Source organism: Vicugna pacos, chromosome X (genome assembly GCF_048564905.1).
Source record: "Vicugna pacos chromosome X, VicPac4, whole genome shotgun sequence".
Lineage (NCBI taxonomy): Eukaryota > Metazoa > Chordata > Mammalia > Artiodactyla > Camelidae > Vicugna > Vicugna pacos.
In genome coordinates this window covers 87,308,683-87,330,978 of record NC_133023.1, presented here as the reverse complement: position 1 = coordinate 87,330,978, position 22,296 = coordinate 87,308,683, and the positions used below count along the sequence as shown (strand labels likewise).

Below are 22,296 nucleotides of genomic sequence, written 5' to 3'. Positions count from 1 at the left end.
TCTTTTCCTATTATTAGCTCTCCTATCTTATTTCCAAAGCAAAACTGGTAATAATTTGGTTTCTAAATATAGTGGCTTATCAACTCTTCATTAAAACCAATGCCACCTCTTTTCAGGAAGTAATATTGGTTAAAATCCTGCTTTACTTTTGCAGAAAATATTTTTGGGATGTCTTATAACAGTGGGGGTGGCTTTCTGTGCCTAGATAATTTAGTTGGTGTAGTTTTAGGATATTTGTATTGTAATTTTCTATCTGGAGAAATAGTCTTTTGAAATTGTATACACTAGTGCAGTTTGTAAAATAATAGGTATTTTTGAATGTGTGGGAGGTAAGGCTTTCAAATGCATCATTTAAATATAATTGCTCTTTAAACATCATTTCACATAAAAGACTATTAATTAATTTTTCTTATAACTGCAGATTGGGGTGGTCTATTGTTAATTAATCTCCACACAAAGCAAAAAACAAATTCAGTGTATTTCCCAAACTTGCCCCAAATATCTTATTTTAAATGCAGTTTATTTATATTTATGTGAGTATATTCACATAGGTTTAGCCCCAACTATTTATCTCTGCCAAATTGGATCCTGGAGGGGAATTTTTGCTTTGTTTGCAAATCATTAGGGTAGTAGTACTGAGATTTTGATTTCAATATTGGCACATCTTTAAATTTTCATTGTTAAGATCAATTTAGAAAGCAGTGTGTCAGAAGCAGCAGAAAGCTCAAGATCTGAGACAGAAAAGATATGAGTTCATATTGACACTATGCCATTTTCTAGCTGAGGTACCTTGAATAAGTTATTTAATATGTCTGAACCTCAGTTCCTCATTTATAAGATGAGATAAGGATGATGATGGCTAATTACCTCGTAGGATTGCTTTAAAGATAACATGAGGAGTATTCAAATAAAGCACTTGCCACATTACTTTACACACATTAAAAATTGGATAAGTGATCATCAATCTGTTAAGTTTCACCTATAAGCAAAACGCTTAAAAAAGTTGGAATGTTGTGTCAAACTTTTATTTCTATAATGCTCTGCAATCAAAATGGTTATATTTCTCAAAAGTCTTCAATTTTCATGACTATGGATTTATATTATCTGACTCACGGTCATACAACATGGTAGTACATTTGGAATTCAGACAGTCTATTTCATATAGCCACCACCCAATAGTACCCAAAATGTATCTCAGTCCCAGCATTTACCACAGTACACTCAAATGTATATTGTAAGTAGGACAATGGAGTCAACTGCCTTTGCATGGCCCAGAGATGGCCTATTCAGTCTGTAGGAAAAACAAAATAACAGGCCCTTTCCAATGAGCATCTGACTATTCTGAATTTGTCAAACTGGAAATGAGATTTTTTAAAAGTTAATTTAAGTTTGGGACATGGTTTTAGATATTTAGTTTCCTATCAAAGCCAGCTAGTTTGATTAAATTTTTTCTGGGTATTTTTCATTTCTTAGGAACAGCCTGTTACAAAATTGCAGCAAGTTGCACCATGACTCCATGACTCAGAGTAAAATGTCTTTGGGTAGAGTATACCGCTATTTAATATTAAAAAGACAGTGAGGTTTGTTGACTGAAAAAAATATACAATCTGAAAGTTGAGAATTATGTTTTATTTGGGGCATTACTAAGAACTATAGCCTGGGATATAGCCATTTAGATAGCTCTGAGAAACTGTTCCAAAGAGGTTAAGGGACGAGCCTGGATATATAGGAGTTTCTGATGAAAAGACAAACAAACATGTTGTCAGAGAGCAAAAGATTACTGCTAATCACAAAAAGCAGACATCTCAAGTTAATGATTTTAGTGCTTTTTTATGGATGGGGAGATGCAAGAGTCTGGGCTCACTGAAATTATTCCTTTAATATGCACCTTAACTATCTAGGGCCAGCATCCTGTTTGTCTATCTTGAATTTTCCTCAGGGTGCAGAGTGGGGAGAGGGTGGGCTACATTGGCAGATGGCTTTATGGCCACATGCTTTGTTTACTGAAATGGCAGGCAATATTCTTTGTCTATGGGTTTAATGATCACCAGTCCTGTAAAGACTCAGGTAAAGATACCAGGCAGCAGCCCAAGTCCTCTGCAGTGACAGCTCCAGAGAATAAATCCAATAGATGATATTAGGCAGCCAGAAGGGACTCGGGGATGCTTATGCAATTTGTTTTCTGTACAAGGATGCCTTACTGAGGGGGCATGATTTTGGGTTGAAATTTAGCCTGCACTCCATTCACTGTGGGTCCTTTGTAATTGTTCTGCCTGGAGACGGCACCTTGTGGTAATTTCTCCAACTAGAGGGGCGTCTTGTTCTATTTTTCACAAAGATGCTTCACAAAGAGTGTAGACCTGACAATCCGTCTCTGTGCAGCCTTTGGTTCTTCTCCCACGTGCTCTGAAGGTACCTTGAAGATAGCGAACACTTTCATAGAGAGCTTGTGCAATAGTAAGGGCTGAGAAGGCATAACCTGTTCCCTCTAGAACCAGCTCTTGGTTTCTGTGATATTGTGATTTATAAGAAAAATATACATTTGGTCATTCAGATAACCAGAATGTATTTCTCATATATATTTGGCCATTATCCATGATGCCTGGATCACAGCTCCTAAAAACCCTGGAATTTTAAGTGTGGAGAGTGATTAAGGTGTTTTGTTATGTTAATGAAGTAGCTTTTGGAAAGAGCCTAAGGGTGGGGTCTGGTTGCCCTTGGAGCCAAGAGAGTGATGGAGGGTTGGAACTTTCATTTCCACCCTACCCTCCAACCTCTGGGGAGGGGAGAGAGGCTTCAGTTTGAATTAATGAATTTAACTGAGCATTACAATGTAATGAAGCCTCCGTAAAACCCCGAAAGGACAGGGTTTGGAGATATTTCGGTTTGTTGAACACATGGAGATCTGGGGAGAATGGCGACCTCTGAGAGGGCTTGGAAGCTTCCTGCCCTTTCCCCATACCTTGCCGTGTATCTCTTTCACCTGGCTGTTCCTGAGTTACATCCTTTTACGATAAACCGGCGATCTAATGAGTAAAATGTTTCTTTGAGTTCTGTGAGCTGCTTAGCAAATTAATCAAATCTGAGGAGGTGGTCGAGGGAAACTCTAATTTATAGCCAGTCAGAAGTACAGATAATAATCTGGATTTGCAACTGCCTTCCGAAGTTGGGGGAGGGGGCGGCAGAAGGTGGGGGACAATCTTGTGGGACTGAGCCATTTACCTGTGGGGAATCTGATTCTGTCTCTGGTAGATAGTGTCAGAACTGAGCTAAATTGTAGGATACCCAGCTAGTGCCCCCCCCCCACATTGGAAACTGAGTCGCAGAATACCAAGAGTTTCATAATATTTCCAGAAGTCATACAAGGATCACTTTACTGATACAATGGAAAGAACTGAGACTTTGTAGTCAAAAAGCCCAGGATTTTAATCCTAATTTCAGTACTTATTGCTTTGTGACCTGGGTCAAGTTAATTAGGATGTACACTTTAAATGGTCACATATGCTGTGAATTTTATTAAATTTCAGTGGAATTTGGTACATAAGTAGAAAGAAATAATTTTTGAGAGAAAGAAATGACTATTTTCGCTATTTTAAAGGGAACTAGTCATTCTACCTAGAGTATTTACCCTACGGAAAAATCACCTCTGGTTCATGTCGATTTGTATGATTCTTTTAATTGTGTGAATTCTGGAATTCAGAGAACCCTCTCTGATATAAGAACTGCCTCTAGGATTTAAAGGAAGTGACTCCCCGTGCTGTAATCTGGCTCACTGGAGTTTGAGCTGAGAGGGGCAGTGCCGCACATCACTACATTCTGAATAGCTTGAGGTTTGAGAGCAGCAAACCAGATCACAGATCAGTTACCGCAACTTCCCCTGTACCAGCCTTACAAGTATATTTCAGAAATTGATAGGTGGCCTATAAAAACCCTATTCTGTCAACAAAGGTTTTTTTTTTCCCCCATTAATTTCCCAAGTACAACTACTTCTGTGAGGAAGAGCCCATTACATACAGAATACACTTATCAGCAAAATATTCCAAGGTTCTTATTTACACAGGGATAGGAGAAACCAACTGGAGGCTCTAGGTGGCTTTCATTATTAGAATACACAGTGTATATAGATTCTGCAGTTGTTAGTAAGGCACCGGATATTCTGTAGGAACGCTGAGCTGTAACCTGAGTACATAACTACAAAATCTGCTCCAGTAATATCCTTGTAATTCTCACTAGCTCTAGGTATATGGGGAAAGCCCTCCGGAAAATGATTTCTTTTCATGTAAATACTTTGCGTAAACAACATTGAATCATAGAGAATGTTCTGTGTGTTGTTCGCTAGGCATTTTTGTAGTTTGATCTGTGATTCATGTATTTAATTCTGTTCCATATCTGTTCCTTGTTATTTTCTGCTGATAACTTGAATCAGAACTCATGTTAACTTGTGGTTTCCCTGGTTCACAAATTTCTACTTTTCTGGAGCTCTTTACTCCCATATTAGACTATAGAATTAAGCTTTATCCAAAAATGTATCTTTTGGTTTGGCTACTTTGATTGACAGCATTTTGGGGAGAAATATTAAATTAGTTCTACAACTTTTTTGGCTGCTATAAAGTCTACAAAACTTTAACTGCAAAGTAATATTGGCAAAAATAATACTTTTATAACATATAAAACAGTTAATCAAATTTAATTCGACCTTTCCCCTTCCTTTTCTTGATTAGACAGCTTCCTTCTGTTGGGATCCTTAGATTGACAAGCTAGTTAAGCAAGGAATATGTTTGTTAGATTGAGTTGTCACATTCTAAAGAGTTTCATTTTGATGTGTGCTTTGATTAAATGAATCTATATATAAGGGTGGGGTATGATTTCAGCGGCTGGTAGGGATTATGTGGAGATTTTTTCTCCTACCTTCGTGGGCATCTTTCTATTTAAAACATCACTTCGGCAGATACTGGTGTAAGTCTATCCCAACCCTCCCCCGGCCCCGGAAAGTTTTAACCATCCTTTGTCCTAACTACCACAAATTCAAACATTTCTCCCCTTAAAAATACTACTCATAGTTTAAATTATAGCTCCACATTAGATGCAAGGGAAACTCTCTTCTGTGTTATTTCTGTTTACATGTTAGGTTCCTTAGCTGATAGATTTGGATCTTAGGAACCTATTTTGTGAATGAACATTGGGCTAGCCCTCCTGATCCCTAGATGGCTTCCTTGGTGTTCTGTCTGCCTGGGGTAGGTTTATGACCACCTGTCCTTACACTCCCCCATGGATCAATTCTCCTGACACCCTGGTGTCATTTGCCTAACACACTCAACCTACCTGGTCTCCTGTGAGCTGACTATACTACATTTCCAAACTTAGCAGAGCCCTGAGCATTTCTTTTATAAGAGAGTCTTTTTCTCTCTCCATGGTAAGCTTCTTTCTCCTTTCTTCTCAGGAGCTATCTCCAGCCATGTCTTCCTTACAGAAGATGATTAGGCCTTCTAATTTCACCAAGAATGTGGAGGTTATCGAGTATGAACTCCCTTAACTTTCCTCATCTCAGTCTTCAAAATATGCTTTAAAGATATGCTTAAGGTTATGCTCAAGAATATTTTTTTCTCTTTCCCTTTTGTTTTTGAGTAACAAGCTGATTTTGCCAATACTTTTTCATCTGTCCTTTTGCTTTCTACTTTCTTGCTACAATCCTGTAATTCAGACTGTCGTCATCTGTCATCTAACTATCATTGTCTCTGGTCTTGTCCCCTAACCTGCCAATCCATTCTCTTCAAATAGCCAGAGTGATTTACCACTCAAGTCATGTCACATTTCAGTTTCCAACTGCCTTAAAATTAAAATCTAAAATACTTGACATAGTGAACAAAATCCTTCCTAATCTGGCATGCTATAATCTCATTGTTTACCATTCTCTTTGTTACAGTCAGAGTCACTGTTTCCTGACCACACCACCTAATTTTATATCTATGTGCTTTGCTCATGAAGCTATCTCTATTCCCTTTCCTCAGAATGTCTTACCCACCCTCTGGACACAGTAAGATCCTACTCATCCTACATGACCTAGTTGAAATATTACCTCCATGTGAAGCCTTTTCCAATCCACCCACAGGCAGCATTAATTTCTATATATTTTCATGGCCCTCTTTGCACACTTCTATTACAGTGTCTCCACATTGCCTTGCAGTTATCTGTCTTTCTGTCTTTCTGTCTTTACTAGCCTGCTGGTGAGCATCGTGTCCTAATCATGTTTGTTTCTCAAGCTTCTAGCATAGTGCCTGACATGCACTGGATACTCCATATTGTTGAATGAGCAAGTGGAAGAATTGTAAGTGAGCAGAACAGGTTTCATTTTGGATAGTCCAGCATGACTTGAAGCCTCAAACTCCAGACACTTGAAAAGATAACAGTATGACAAAATTGGTGAAAGTCAAAGTTGGAGATGATATGGATAGTGGCAGAGATAATTATGGGATTGCTAAAGCCACGCACTAGCTGAGGCTTTTGTGTGGTGGTGGGGAGAGGGATGACAGGAATAGAAAGAGAAGTAGGGGGACAGAATGAGTGGCTGACAGTGATGAAGCCCCTCTCCACCCCATGACCTACACACACATACACCCCCTAGATTTTCTATCTGTCACTGCCTATAATTCTCTTAAATGAATATAGAAAGTGAGTATCTTCATTTTCCTCCAGAAATACTTTCCCAAAGAGTCATGTTTACCACTTGACTGTGGTGTTCTTGAGTATCCTTCCTTGGACATTCCATGGTAGAAACCCCAAAATGAAGATGTCTCAATCTACTCCCATCCTCATCTGCTACCATCTTTAGAGTTCTCCCATTTGGCTTTATCTCATACAGCATGCCTAGTATTTTTATTGAGTTCTGCCACAAAAGACTCTAAATAGATGTAACTGTCCACTAAGAAACTCATGACATGAGTTTAAATTATGAGCTTCTAAACCAAATGTGTTGAAAGATAGCCCCATTTATTCATTATTTATTTATCATTATTATAATTTATTCAGATTAAGAGTGCCTACTGTGTGCCAAACCACAGAGTATTCAGAAAAATGTTCATCATGTCCTCTGGGGATGTCATATTATCATATAATATTTTGAAATGATGCCTTCTTCTTGCTTTTTAATTTTCAAATAGTTTTTTGGAGTATAGTTACCAGTCATGCATAAGGGTGATTAAAGTTGGTGGTACTAATCAGTAATCTTAGACCCAACAATCTTAAAAGTATCTGAGTGCAGGAAACTCCAGGAAAAGTGTGACAAACTACGTTCTTACAAAGTAATTGGTAAAACCATAACAGAGGGATCTTTGTGAGGATGACCCTGAAAATTTATGAGCCTTCTCTGGAGATCTTTATAAAAGATAACACACCAGTAAAATGTTACAGACAATAAAAGACTTGGATCAGTTGATTTTTCTGAGGTCCTTTGAACTCTAAGATCCCATGGTTAGAATCCATGCTTGATGTCACAGATTCTAGGACAAACCTCTATTCAACTACTCTGATCCCTATTTTGGTATCCCATTTAGGAAAGTGAATAGTCTTTGGGCTAATTTGGAATCAGTGAGTCCTCTTAACATCACTGGTGATTGGAGAGGAACTGTGTGACATCAAGATTTTGCTGTACATAGGTATTTTCAAAGTTGTGTTTTGACTCATGATATATAAATTCCTATTGTAATGAGCTAAGTTATGACATTGACATTTAGATGAAGTGGATTTGATGTTAGGCAAAGCTTGTCTGGTGTTGCCTTTCTACCCATTTTCCTCCGAGAGGTCAATTTTTTTCCCTCTTTCTTCACTATAATCTCCTAATTTTTTCTGACCTCTGCTGTTTTATAAAATGAAGTTAAAAATTAATAACTATTTTTAGATCAGTTTTAGGTTTACAGAAAAATTAAGCAGGTAGTACAGAGATTTACCATTCTGCCCACCTCCACACCTCCACACAGTTTTCCCTCATATTAACATCTTGCATTATTATGGTACATGTGTTACAATTAATGAATTTATATTGGTTCATTCATATATAAGTCCATAGTTTATTCAGATTTCCTTAGTTTTTACTTGATGTCTTTTTTTTTGTTCCAGGATCCTATCCAGGTTACCACATTACAGTTATTTGTCACGTCTCCTTAGACTTCTCTTAGCTGTGACAGTTTCTCAGACTTTCTGTTTTTTTGATGACTTTGACAGTTTTGAGGAGTCAGGTATTTTGTAGAATGGCCTTCTATTGGAATGTGTATTATGCTTTCCTCATGATTAGACTGGGGTTATGGGTGTTTGGGAGGAAGACCCCAGAGACGAATAAAATTTTCTTCACAAATTATTACAGGTGCATAATATCAACAAGACTTATTGTTGATGTTGGCCTTGCATCACCTGACTGAGATAGTGTTATTAGGGTTCTCCACTCTAAACTTTTCGCCCTCTATAGTGTACTCTCTGGAAGGAAACTATTATGTGCAGCCCAGACTTAATGAGTAGGAGTTAGACTCCATCTCCTTGAAGGTAGAGTATCAATACAAGTTATTTGCAATACTGCACAGGATATTTGTCTCTTCTCTCCTATTCATTTACTTATTCAATCATTCATTTATCTCACTATGGACTCATGGATATTTATTTTATACTTTGAGTTATAATCCAATACTGCTTTTTTTCTGTTGCTCAAATTGTTCCAACCTTGGCCATTAATCATCTTTCACTTGATTCCTGTGTCCCTTTGATACATCCCATTTAGTGTAGGTTATTTATTTTTTTTAGCATGTACTTATTTTTTTGGAACAACAGGATGCTCCTGTTTTTAACTTTCATTTCATTTTGTACATTCACTTCTTTGCTATTAATCTTAGTGATTTTTGAAGATGCTGCTAGAAGATCGCAGATGACCAGAACAAGCTGATTAATGGTTTAGAGAAGTGGAGTGACCTTACGCCTTTGCTGTCTCTCATCTATGACTTCAGAGTGTAGTTAACAAGAATTCTTCTTGTGCTTTATATTGATTTCCCCCAATTTTAACTGTTTTCTATACTAGAAAACTGGAATTTGTGGGTGATGATTTCCATAAATTTACAAAGCCTTCCATGGATTTTACATTCACTGAATCAACTTTAGTCGTTAGAAGAAAATAGCTGATACATTTGTGCCAAGACATAGGCATTAGTTATAATTAGAGTTAGAAGAAAACATTTTTTCTGTATAAAATATTAAAAATATGATTTATTGTTTAAATAATTGAAAAGCTATGTAGATTGATTATGTCCTAATAGTAACTTTAAGGGAGACAATGGATATTGAATTTGATAAATAAGACAGTGATTTTCAGGAGAAAAAACCCTTATCAGTATATATACTTCCTGTGTATACAGATAGTGTTACACGTAAGTGACATTAGAGGTGCTCACAAAAATTCAATCTTTTCTCCTAAGGTCTGCCAGCGTTTTCATTGTAAACTTGCTTTTCAAGGACATATAACATCTCTTCAAAAATTTCATTTGGGATTTAAACTTGCCAAAACACAATTGCAGACTGTGAAAATTTCTTTTGAAAATTTAATCAGAATCATTGTTTTTGTCCCAGTGCTTTCACTTGTGTGATAGCTACTTTCTTTCTTCCTGTATCTTGATAAATGGTTTCTCTCTCATCTGAGAATGATGACTGTTGAACGAGAACATGGCCTTAAATTCTCTGAGTTTGATGGGTGGTGTGTAATATCATAACTCTTTGATTCTACAGCAAGCAAGTTCCAGCAGAGAATATGTTTCCTAAATGGCAGTAAATGTTTCTTCTTCTTCTTCTTTTTAATGGCCTGTTAATGTAGTCCCTATGGGTTGTGCTGTACTCCTCTGTTGATGTACCTGCAATAACCAGTCAGAAATTTTAAATATGAAAAAGAATTTATTGGCAATACTTTAAGTATCTTCAAATTCTAAGGACAATTTTAACAAGAAAAACATAAGGCCCATATTTTTTATTCGAAATTACCAAATTTTCTGGAGGAACATAAAGTAAAATTTGAACAGAGAGATGCATCATGTTCTTGGCTATGATATGTGAATATTTAAAATATGTAAGTTTTTCCAATTTAATTGATTTATAGGTGCACAGGTATAGGAAATTCAAAATTAATTTGTAAGTTTCATATAAATTCAACAAAAATTTCTGTTGGCTTTTTGGACAATGATTCTGTGGTTCATTTTGGAAAAAAAAGCAGATTTCATAGTAAAACATGTTTTTAAAACAATAACAACAGATATAAAAAGCATTACAGAGTTATAATAATTATTAATGTGGTAAGGTTGTAAGAATGGAGAGATGAATAAAATGAACTAGTTAGCCTTGAAGAAGTATTATTTTATGATAAAAAAGATCATAAACAATGGGGGAAAGAATAATTCAATGATTAGCTCTTGGAAGATTGGCTGTTTGGGTGGGGAGGGAATTCACCATAACATCTCAAGAGCCTAACTTAACACTATATGCCTAAGTACATTTTTGAAATATTTAAGTGTAAATGTTTTAAAAGTTTAAAAATAAAAACAAATAAGAGTTGACTATTTGATTTTATGATGAGAAGAAATCACAGAAGAAAGGGATGATGGATTTAAATCTATAACAACCAGTATTTTTTTCTTAAAAACATCATTAACAGAATGAAAAGGCAAATCATAAACATGTAAAATACATGCAGTGTATATAACAAAGGCCAAATGTCTGTAATATATAAATATCTCTTATAAACCATTAAGAAAAAGGTAGACACCCCTATAGGAAAATGGCAAAGATTTGAGTACACAGTAAAAATAAATGCACATGGACAATAAACAATTTGAAAATACAAATACAAATTAAAAGCATATTTTTTTTGGCCAGTCATATTCACAGAGATTAGTTCTTATGAAGGTGCTGTGAGATAGGCAATCTCCTGTACTTCTAGAAGAGTGTAAATTACTATGATTTTTCTGGAAAGCAAATGATAATTTGTACAGACTTTATAAAGCTATTAGGTATCTTGTATCTTAAAAGCAATAAAGAGAAAATCATCAGAATGTGGACAGATATATGCAAGGACAATCATTTTATTATTATTACCAATGATAGAAGACTGGAAAAAAGCTAAATGCCTACAAGATGGAAACATTAAAAACATTATGGTACATCTATCAGAATAATGTGCAGGCATTTACAACCATGTTGTATACACAATTTGAGTTGTCACTTGAGAAGGTAACTTTTTTTCATCCTGCACATTTCATACTTGAGCCTGACCAAGTTAAAATAAAAGATCAGTATTTGAATCAAGGAAACGACAGAATTTTCAAAACTATGCAGACACTTTTCACTTGTTTCCAGTTGGATCTTTTAGCCTAGGTCAGGACTGTGCTCTTTTGCTGTTTTATGGGTATCAAATTACACTTGTACTTGTGACCTGCTTAGATGACCTAACTCTGAAATGATCTCAGACTGTCCCAGTAAAGAACTCAGCTTCTGCTCTCAAGTAGGCACATCAAAGTGTTAACCATTCTCTTTCCTAAAACTCTGTTTACTGCTGGGTCATTACTCTCTCCTGGTTGTTCACCCATGTTTCTAATTGTTCCTATGCTGTCTTTCTAGTATGATTGGGGCAGTGTCATGTAGGTCCCTCAAACAACCCTCTGCCATTGAAAATGACTATGCTTTGGATTAAGACACTTAATCCATCATGAAATAGACTGATGATCATGGGATTTGGGGTCAGACAGACATCACCTTTGCTACTAGCTAGTTACTGGGCTTTAAACTCTCTTAGCTTTAGTTTGTTATGGATTAGGAGAAAAAATGTATATAAAAAACTTAGTTCATTGCCTGAGATATAGTAGGCAATTAAAATGGTAGCTATGGTTACTACTATTGTGTATTAGGGACTGCATGAGACCAATGATTTCTAAAGAAAATACTGAGTTTTCTTTTAGGAAGAGGTACTTTATTGTTATCATTAACAGCTAATGCTGCCAGAAGGACAAGATATCAACTGAGTTGCCAGTCTAAGTACTTAAGATATAAGGAAAAGAAGTAGCTCTCAGGAAATGCTCTAAGCAAGTGGCATTTAGAGACTATGCTTCATCCATTTCTCTTTTCACAGCACCTAGCATAGTTCCCAGCAGATAGTAGTACTCAGTAAAGATTTGTAGATGGCTGGCTGGCTGGCTGGCTAAGGTGTGACAAATCAAACCCCTGGTAGCCAGGCAGTAGTGTGAAGGAATCTAGTGCATGTGTATCTGGAGTAAAGAGGACATAAGTATGTGGCAAGAAAAGGGAAGGGTAAGACAAAGGGAGATGGAAGGGTGTGAAAAGATACTGTCCAACTTTTTGAGCTACAACCCTCCTGTCCTTTCTGTTATTTTCACACCCAACTAAAATAGCTGGGAACATACTGGAAGAGAGGAAGACTTTTATGGTCTTACTGATGGGCTTGAGAGTCCACTCCTTCACTCCCAACCTCCTGGTGAAAATTAGTGACAAGATCACAAGGCAGAGGCTACTCCAGGGAGCTATTTCTGAAGTCTGTGGGGATCCAGAATCTAGGCTAACCAAGCAAAAGGACCATGACCAGAGTGATCTATTTTCTGAGCCTTAAACTGGGACACATGGTTCGACCAAAGATTTTTTTTTTAATATGTGTGTATTCATGGTGACAATTTCAAGAGATATATACATGATATGTTCTTTAATGAATTACCATTATTGGAAATGATAAAATTCTCTGAAATTTGAGCTGTCCTTAAAAGTTGGAAGTATATAGTTGCCTTTGTTCTGGAATCTTTTAAAATACAAAGATTCTGAGGGGCTTTCAAAAAGTTTGTTAATATCACAGATTATACACGCATACATTTCTTTATTATAGGAAGTCCTGTCAGGATTTCAGACTGGCAAATTTTTTCATAGTCATGACTAGGGTATAAAAGCCCAGGTAGGACATGTTCAACCTCAAAAGTGGGGGCCACTAGATGTGATGTTAAGTAGACTTGACTGATGAGGGTAACATAATAGAATCTAGACCCCAGGAATTCAGGAATAAACATGGGACTAGAAGGGAGGATTAAGCACTCATTGGAATTGGAATATGATAATCACGTATGCTTTGTAAATAGACCAAGAAGTAGATGCATTTGTTCAAACCGAATGTTTATGAAAGAGGAAAATGCACATACGCAGTTTTCAGATGAAAAACTACATGGCTGATAAAAAGATCAGGACAAAAGTGTCACCCAGAAAGATAGAAGAAAACAAACATAGCAATTGTTGAGTCAGTATGCTCCGGTTAAACTGGAAGACAGAAAATGAGTATTCAGGATATGTGTCGGGGGTGGGGAAGCTAGAGGGGATCAGAGCCAGGGACACCTCCAGGAGTGAGGCTAGATATCTCTGGAGAGCATACAGGCAGAGTGGACGCCTTGGTTGGAAATTTTTGAGCCTACTAGGAAAGTCTCTTTCTCACTCACTATAGGTAGAGAATGGAAGTGCATTCACATTGTGCCAGGAAAACAGACTAGAGTCACACGTAGAGAGAAAAGATTAGAAAGGCAGTAAGTGGTTATGAGCTGAGGTTCCAAAGTAATGTGAGGATTAAAGTGGAAAGCATCTAACAAGTTGCCTGGTATATAGTAAAAACACTGAATGAATGTTATCTTGTAATAATACCGATTCTGATGATAAAGTTTGAGAACCTTCTATAACTGAGATAGTATTGCTCTCCGTCAGGCTGATATTTCCTCCCAACAAACTGAGAAAAGAAATGAGGTTAATGAGGCTCATAGGTAAGCGATGTTGATGCTTGGTAAATATGTCTGGTTTTGTACTTTTTAAAAATTTTTTTTCTTAATTTTATCCTTTCAATTTTCATTGGTCAAGATTTTTTCATATGTTCCCTCTCTGCTGTGTCAGAGAGGAAAAATATTTTCTTCAACTGGGCATCTATCTTTCTTGTGTGTGTGGGTTTGTTTTTATTTTTATTTTTTTCCACTTCAATTTTTTAAGACTTTATTTTTTTTAGAGCAGTTTCAGGTTCACAGCAGAACTGAGCAGAAAATACAGAGAGTTCCCACATAGCCCTCCCCACCCACACATATATACTCCCCTCCCTCAACATCACTCATCAGTGTGGCATATTTGGTACAATTGATGAACCAACATGGACACATTACTATCAACCAAAGTCCATGGTTTTCCAGAATGACATTTGGTTGGAATCATACAGTTTGTAGCCTTTTCAGACTGGCTTCTTTCATTTAGTAATATGTCTTTTAAATTTCTTCCATGTCTTTCATGGTTTAAAGGCTCCTTTTTTAAATTTAATTTTATTTTTTACTGCTTCACCTGGGCATCTTATCTCTAGAGCAGTGCTTCTTAAACTTGAATATGCTTAGGAGTCACCTTGGGGTCTTGTTACACTGCAGATCCTGATTCAGTAGGTCTGCAATGGGGCTTGGGAGTCTGCATTTCTAACAAGCTTCAGGTGCTGCTGATGCTGGCACTGCTTTCCATGAACGAAATTTTGAGTAGCGTTGAGCTACAGATCTTTCTGGAGAACACTAGAAAGCACAAAGCTGGGGCAGTCAGGGATCTGAGTCTCAAATAAGTGAGGCACACTGGCCATGATTCCTCTTGCTTCTCATCTCAGCCTCAAGTGGTTCTCTTACATTATACCCAGTGTAAAGACAGCATTTGGGGGTGTGTAACCGGAGTTACAAAGACAGGAATGCTGCGCGTGTTCCCTTACTGCCTCCATGTTGTCCTGAAACAGATGTGAGTGCACAGCTGTCTACTACAAAGAGAGCTGCTGAGGAAAGTCTCCGTGGAGCAATGTATCTTACTTTTATCATTTTCCTCTTTATGATGTTTTCTTTTCTCAGTCCCATGAAAAAATCACATAATGGGATTTTATTGTAGCCTGTTTGAATGGATGGGACAATGGAGAAATAATGTAGTCAAGAAAGTGTTCCCACAACTAAGAGAAGTTTATCTGAGAAATGTTTGTGACAGAACACAAGCAACCATTAGAAATGAAGTTCGGGCAAGATGAAAAATCATTCAATATAAATTGCATATTGTTTATCAGAAATACTTATAACATACAGAAAGATTTTCATTATGATTATTGAGATAAAAATGTGTGGCCTTCAAATATGTTGTTCCAATATGACCAGCATATTTTATTGCAAAAACAGTCCTTCTTCAAGAAAGGGCTCTGATAAATGGAGATTGAAATAGACAGTATATCCAGATGCTACTGAATATCCTCAGATATGTTGCTTGACAGTGTTTCTGGTGTGTTGGCCTTTTCAACATGATTCACCCTTTTAATGAATGAACCACTGAGTTTTATTCCATTGCTTTAGAGGCGTTTATTATCTTTGGATACTGTGTCGTCTTTGTTACTTGAAATCATCTAGTTTTCAATCCACAGCCCTTTTGGAATTTTTTCTGTACTTGATTGATTGATTGATACCAGAGACAGTCTAGTGAAGTGTTTAAAAGCATGGCCTTTAGAGACAGATTTGAATCCTGTCACTGCCACTTATTTATTACCTGTGTAACCTTGGAGGACTAACTCAAGGTCCTGGTGTCAGTTTCTTCATCTGTGAAATGGGAATAATAATAGTCCTTAATTTATGAGTTGTTGTGAGTAATAAATGAGTTAATACTTAAAACCAGCCAAAACTATGACCAGTGTGGTTGTGAACACTTACTAAGCATTCAAAATATTTTGGATAATTTTATTAATGCTGTTAAATGGTAAACCATTTCATGTCAGTGCCAGTGCGCATGTTTTATCTCCCCAGCCAGACTACAAATGCATTTTAATTATGGGGGCAATATCTTTTATTTTCTATATATGTCCTTCAGTACATTATTATTTCTGTATGTTTGCCGTCATCACTATAGATTTGGTTTGCAGATGCAACTACCATGAAGTTAATTATAAATGAAAAAATGGAAACTGCAATTAGGAAACAGTGCCATCAATAAGCAAGTAATGAGGTGGGGTAAATGGAAAACACATATTTTTTCACTAATAATATAATAAACCTATTTATCAAGTACCTATTTTACTGTGTGAGACATTGTGTCGTCTCTTTTATCCTTCACAGTAATTATGTAAATTAGAACACTGAAACTCATAGACGTTTACTAACAAGTTGCAGGTCACTCAAAAAGGATTTAAACTGATTATTACTCACTAATTGCAAACACTTCACTGCCTCATCCCTTTTTAAAAAATTTGAGATGTGATTCTTGGTTAAAACAGCTGAATTGAGTTCACATAACAGTTCTGCTTCTCACTAACCACGTGACAACTTGGAACTCAGAATCCATGTTTGTACAGAAAGACTCTAAATCTAAATCTAAAGCTTCTTTGTAAAAGACTTCATCCTCTGCCATTTCCCTGCCAGGCTGCTGCTCCTGCCTCCAGAACTACGTGAGTTGATCATTTCCTCCAAATCCCACAGTTACTGCCAACCCAAGATTGCACATCCTCTGTTATCATGCCCCAGGATCTGTCCTCTTTTTCTTCATAGGTATAAGTTATGATAATGCATTTCTGATTTTCCATTCAGTGAGAATAATCCAAATGTGAAAACATTGTATTTCTCCATCTGTTTCAACACTTGGGCTAGCTATCACATTTTAAGTAGTATGTACTACTCTGAAGTAGTGGTCCAGAACAGAAAGAGAATGATCAATACTGCTGATTCAAGTCCAGTTATACTATAATGAACATCTTGGATATAAACAGGGTTAGTTCGGTTGACTTACAGTCTTGACGCTGGCAGATTATTAAACCATTAATAATCTCCTGGTTCTACTCTGCCTGGGGCCAATAATTTCAAGGGTTTACCCCTTCTCTCCTGATTACTTCTATTTCTTACTATTCTTATGGAGTGTGTGTTGAGTGGGCAAGTTGGTCAAGGGTAGTTGTAGAGATGGTAATAGACTAGAGAGTGGGAAGATCCGTGAATACACTGTTTTATTCCCAGATAGCCTTAATATGAGAATATACTTTGCCTTATACTGATTCAGTCACCTGAATAATATGTCTTTAAGGTTTTGATTACAGTTCCTTCATCATTTACTTTTCTTCCAATTTAAGTATCATTTGCAAACTAGGAAATGTTTTCAATATCCTCATCCAAATAATTACATTCATATAAAAAATCTGTTAATGAAACATTAGAGCTAAGGGCTTAATTGCTGAAAAATCAACTCTCAGAGCTAGAAAATTCAGTTAAGGTTCCATGGCAACAAGATCTATTATTAACTGTATAAGTGTTATCTAATAACGTTTTGAAATGAACATGCTAGTTTAGGTAGATACTTTCATGACGATATATAAGGTAAGATGCTGTTTGAAAATGAAATAGTCTGTTTAAATGGTTTCTCTGGATGAAAATTATGGAAAACTTCCAGTTTCTTCCAATTATTTTATTCCTTATCAAATTTTATGCTCATCAGTTAATGAAAAATGCTCCATTTCTTTTGAAATATGACAGCATTTAATATCCCTGAGTCATATTTCTGTCTCACTTTTTTTCTGAAGAAAAAAACTAACAGAATAGGAAAATGCAAGCACAAATGTAATGAAGTAGAAGAGTCGTCATAGGATGTGTCCTAAGAATGGAATCCAGGAAAGCAGATTTTCCTTTGAAGGAAAGAGTTCTAGATGTGAGAAAATATTTTTGCAATTTTAAAGTATGACAAAGATATAAAACTATCTCAAATTGAGTAAAAGGTATTACACGCTTATTTACCACAAAGAAGTGAAAACTTGCCCAAGTTAATAAAAAATGAGTGTAGGAAGGTGGTACAAGATTTTAGTAAGCACATCATTAATATCAAGGCAAAATGACTGAATACTGAAAATACTGAATGTATAAACGGAAACTTCTAGTAAGTATGTTGAAAGGACAATTCAGGAATGGGAATGATTTCCCTCATTCAAACAATGCCCGTGCTACAGATGGCAAAACAGGGGCCCAGGGCCAGGTAGCAATTTTCCCAAAGGCACACAGCGAAATAGTAGCAGCCTCAGCGTGTAGAAAAATGCCAGGCTCCACACCTCCAGAGGAAAAAACCCATCATCATGAGACATGATGGTATTCAAACACTGGAAGAAGCATTTATTAGAAACATGCTGTTTATTAATCACTATGCTGGTTAACACAGGGGATCTGAAACAATAAGACATTGGTATTTGCCCATGAGAAGCTTTCTATCAATTTGGGAAGAGAAGGTCTAACATAATTTATTTTAACACCTAGAGGACAAGTCCAAGTTCAGGTAAAACATAAGGATCTAAAAGATTACATGTTGCTGGAGCAATTCTGAATAAAGGTAGGTTGTCATGGGGCAAGGTGACTAAAATATGACGGAGCTTCAGCTGCTGATGTTATATTGACACTAAAGGAAAAGACTGAAAATTGACCTTAATACAAGTAACGATTTAGGTTACTATTCAGGAATAACTTTAATTAAGTAAAAAAAAAAATAGTGTGCTTTTTACAGTACTTTTTGGAACTGAGAAGAAGTCAAAGGAAATATAGTAAGTGGTCACCCTGTTTACCCACGGTTTCAGTTATCTGCAGTCAATCGTGGTCCTAAAATATTAAGTGAAAAATTCCAGAAATAAACAATGCACGTTTTAAATTCCGTGCCACTCCGAGCAGCGTGCTGAGATCTCGCGAGGTCCTGCGTGCTGCATCGCGAGAATCACACCTCCGTCGCAGGCGTATCTGCCCGTCAGTAGCTGCGCAGCCGACTCAGATCAGCGATATCTCAGTGCTTGTGTTCAAGTCACCTTTACTTTACTTAATAATGGCCTCCAAGCTCAAGAGGAGTGATGGTGACCGTTCTGAAGTGCCAAAGAGAAGGTGTAAAGTGTTTCCATGAAGTGAAAAGATGAAGGTAGAAGAAATTCCTGCTAGTTTTGCTGTTGCACCTCAGTCTGCACAAGTTATGGCACAGTGTTTGATGAGTGCTTAGTTAGGATGGAAAAGGCATTAAATCTGTACAATAAGATATTTTGAGAGAGAGGCCACATTCACAAATAGCTTTTGTTGCAGTATATTGTTATAATTGTTCTATATTATGATTGTTGTTGTTCATCTCTTATGCCTAATTTATAGATTAAACTTTATCATAGGTACGTATGTGTAGGAAATATGTAGTATATATAGAATTCAGTATTATCTGCAGTTTTCAGGCACCCACCGGGGCTTCTGGAACATATCCCCTGAAGGGAAGGGAGGGTGGCTACCGTACATACTTTCTTACTTTGCATAAACTTATGGTTTGGTTGTAGATACAACGCATTATTTTTGAAGTGTAAGACATGGATAAGGAAGTTGATTAAGTACTAAAGGAGAGATGTAAACAGGAAATCAAATGAGTATCCTAGAGTGATCTCAAAGAGTAAGATTATTGACCATATGATGATGTGGAAATACTGTGAGCTGTGGAGTCCTACAAGTTGTGTTCAAATGCAGGCTCTGATACTTCTGAGGTGTGTAGCTTTGCCAAGCCTTTGCTTCTTTATCTGTAAAATTAGGGATGTGATACCTAACTTGTAGGTATCCTGTGAAGATGGATGCAGTGGTATGGGGCTTCTTTTGGGAGTAGTGAAAATATCCAGAAATTGATTGTGGTGATGGTTGCATGACTCTGTGAGTATATTAAAATCCACTGAATTGTGTATTTTAAATGGGTGAATTATAAGGTGAAATATATATATGTATATGTAACTTTTTGGATAAAAGCTACACATACATTTACCAAATAGAAAAAATTTACCATATGACCCAACAATTATAATCCTAAGTATATACACAAGAATAATAAAAACATATGCCCCCCAAAACATATTTAAAAGTTTGTAACAGTTTTATTACTAATAGCCAAAAAGCAGGCACAATCCAAATGTATGTCAACTGGCAAATGGATGAGTCAAATGTTGAATATCCATATAATGGAATCTTTTTCAGCCAGGAAAAGGAATGAAATCCTGATATATGCTACAACATGGATAAATCTCAAAAATGTTATGCTAAGTGAAAGAAGCTAGATGCAAAAGACCACATATCATATGATTACCCTCATAGATAAGGTTCTGAAAAGGCAGATCTATAGAGACAGATAATAGATTGGTGGTTGCTGGGGGCTGGGGGTGGGAACAGGGAGTGACTGAATGGGCACAAAGGATATTTTAGTGGGTGATAGAAGTATTGTAAAATTGGTTTTTGTGGTGATGGTTGCACAATTCAGTAAGTTAACTAAAAAGTCACTGAATTGTACATTCTAAATGGATGCATTTTATGGTGTGTAAATTATATCAGTACTTTTATAATGGATTCAAAGTGTCAAGTAATATATACTTAATAAATAGTAGTTTTTATCATTGTTGAAGCAATCAGGGAAAGCCTTCTGAAGGAAGGGACCTTTGATGATGAGTGATAGGTAGATTTTGGCTAGATCATGGGGGAGGGAAGAGGAAGGATAAAGAAGGAAGAATAAAGTATGGGATCTGCACCAGGGGCTGTTGGTAGATAAGGAACTGTCACAATCAGACTGAAAAAAGTAGGACAGTGCGCGGCTGATACATGTCATTGATGAGTAGCTGGAGATGAAGACTTCGAGTGATAGAGGCCCCAGGTGATAGAGATAGTTTGTCATCTGGCTGGTGCTGATCCAAACCATTTAGAAGAAGAGTGAAAAAGAGCTTAGGTGATCCATGTGATATGGGTTGGGTGGGGTGGGTGGGGTGTGGTGTGACAGGTACCTAGGCAGTAACTTATCATGTAATTAGATCAGTTTTGTGTCTGAGCAAGTAGGCTAGAAGGGCCAGCCTGAGGAGCCAGGCCTAGAGAGACTAGCTTGGGAGCAAGTAAGGTAAGAATAGTGTTGTAGAGACATGTAAGTGAAAACAAAAGTGGTGATCCAGCTGCCTGTCTTTTTTCTGGCTGCTCTGGAATCACGGAAGCACTGACTATGCTACCTCCCAGGCCTATGAATTATTTATGTAAGCCTCTCTGTCAACATTATGGCCTCCAGCTTTCCAACAAATTCAGTGAGGTCGCTGGGGGAGAAATCTCCACATGTCTTCTTGAAGTTGTCTAGAATTTTAAAGATTTTCCACCCAACTTGGAGCAAATCTTTATAGTGCTTAATCTAAGCGATGTGATAAGATCGTGACCTTTTCAGAAATGCCTTTGATGTCAATCCTAATTCTGCTAAATTTTACGTGACAGAGTAAGAATGAAACATTATAAGCTAGTTTGTCAAGCATTTCAGTAATCTGTTGTGGCAATAATCTGCTGGAACTCAGCTCTGTAATGATGGGGTCTGGTGAGTGATGTTCTTTGACTTGGAAGGAACTTATTAAGTATTTGACCATTGATTAATGAAGTAAAAATGCGCTAAGTAGACCTTGAAGTGATAAACTGAACAGAAACCTTAGCAGCCATTAGTCCTTCCTGCCTACTATCCATACTGTGATTTATTTTGAAACTGATGAGTACTCATTTTCTTACCCACATACCTACAATGACTCAGAAAAACCAGTGTTGACAATCAACAGATACAGAAATGAAAAATATTGCGGGCAACTCCCCTCTTGAATTTTAATCACCATTATAAAAGTCAAGAAAAAGTGCCTATAAAGGATTAGAATTGTGAAAGCCCATTTTTCCTCAAATGGCCTTTCTGATGTATAAATTTAAAAACTATACTATCATTTTTGATAATATAAACATAAAAGATCAAGGAAATTGAAATTGCATTTTTATTTTTTCAGGTACACTTTATGATTGGCTATAACAGCAAAGTAAGTATGTGATATTTTTAAGTTGATTATCCATTAAGTTTTAGAATGCTTTTAATCTCTTCTTCATCAATGTATCCCATTTTCCCAAAGAGGATAGATAGTACAGTTCACAAACTGAAAAAATGGGATTATTTTCATCATTATTGCTTTTCTTAATATTTTCATAAGTTACCAGTTTTCTTTCTGTTAACATTTCCCTCTATCCACAAAGATTATTGAGTGCTTAGAGAATTGACAATATACAGCATACTCAATTTTCCTGCCTTCTGCTTTATACCTCAATGTGATGCACAGGGTGTGATCTGAAATATTTGATACACTTATAGATTAGCAACTCATGAATTGAGGATTGTTTGCTCTGAGTATTTTTTTTTTATTGTCCAGGTTAGATTTTAGAATGTTATTCCGGACTATAT

The 22,296-nt window shown here is 36.6% G+C and overlaps 1 protein-coding gene across 1 annotated transcript in view; it reads left to right on the top strand.

Moving 5' to 3' along the window:
* TENM1 (teneurin transmembrane protein 1) overlaps nt 1-22,296 on the top strand; it is a 706,272-nt gene that overhangs the window by 91,534 nt on the left and 592,442 nt on the right. The window contains exon 3 of the mRNA XM_072956695.1: nt 21,851-21,880. The gene's annotated coding sequence lies outside the window, so the exon portion shown is untranslated. The remainder of the gene's footprint in view (nt 1-21,850; nt 21,881-22,296) is intronic.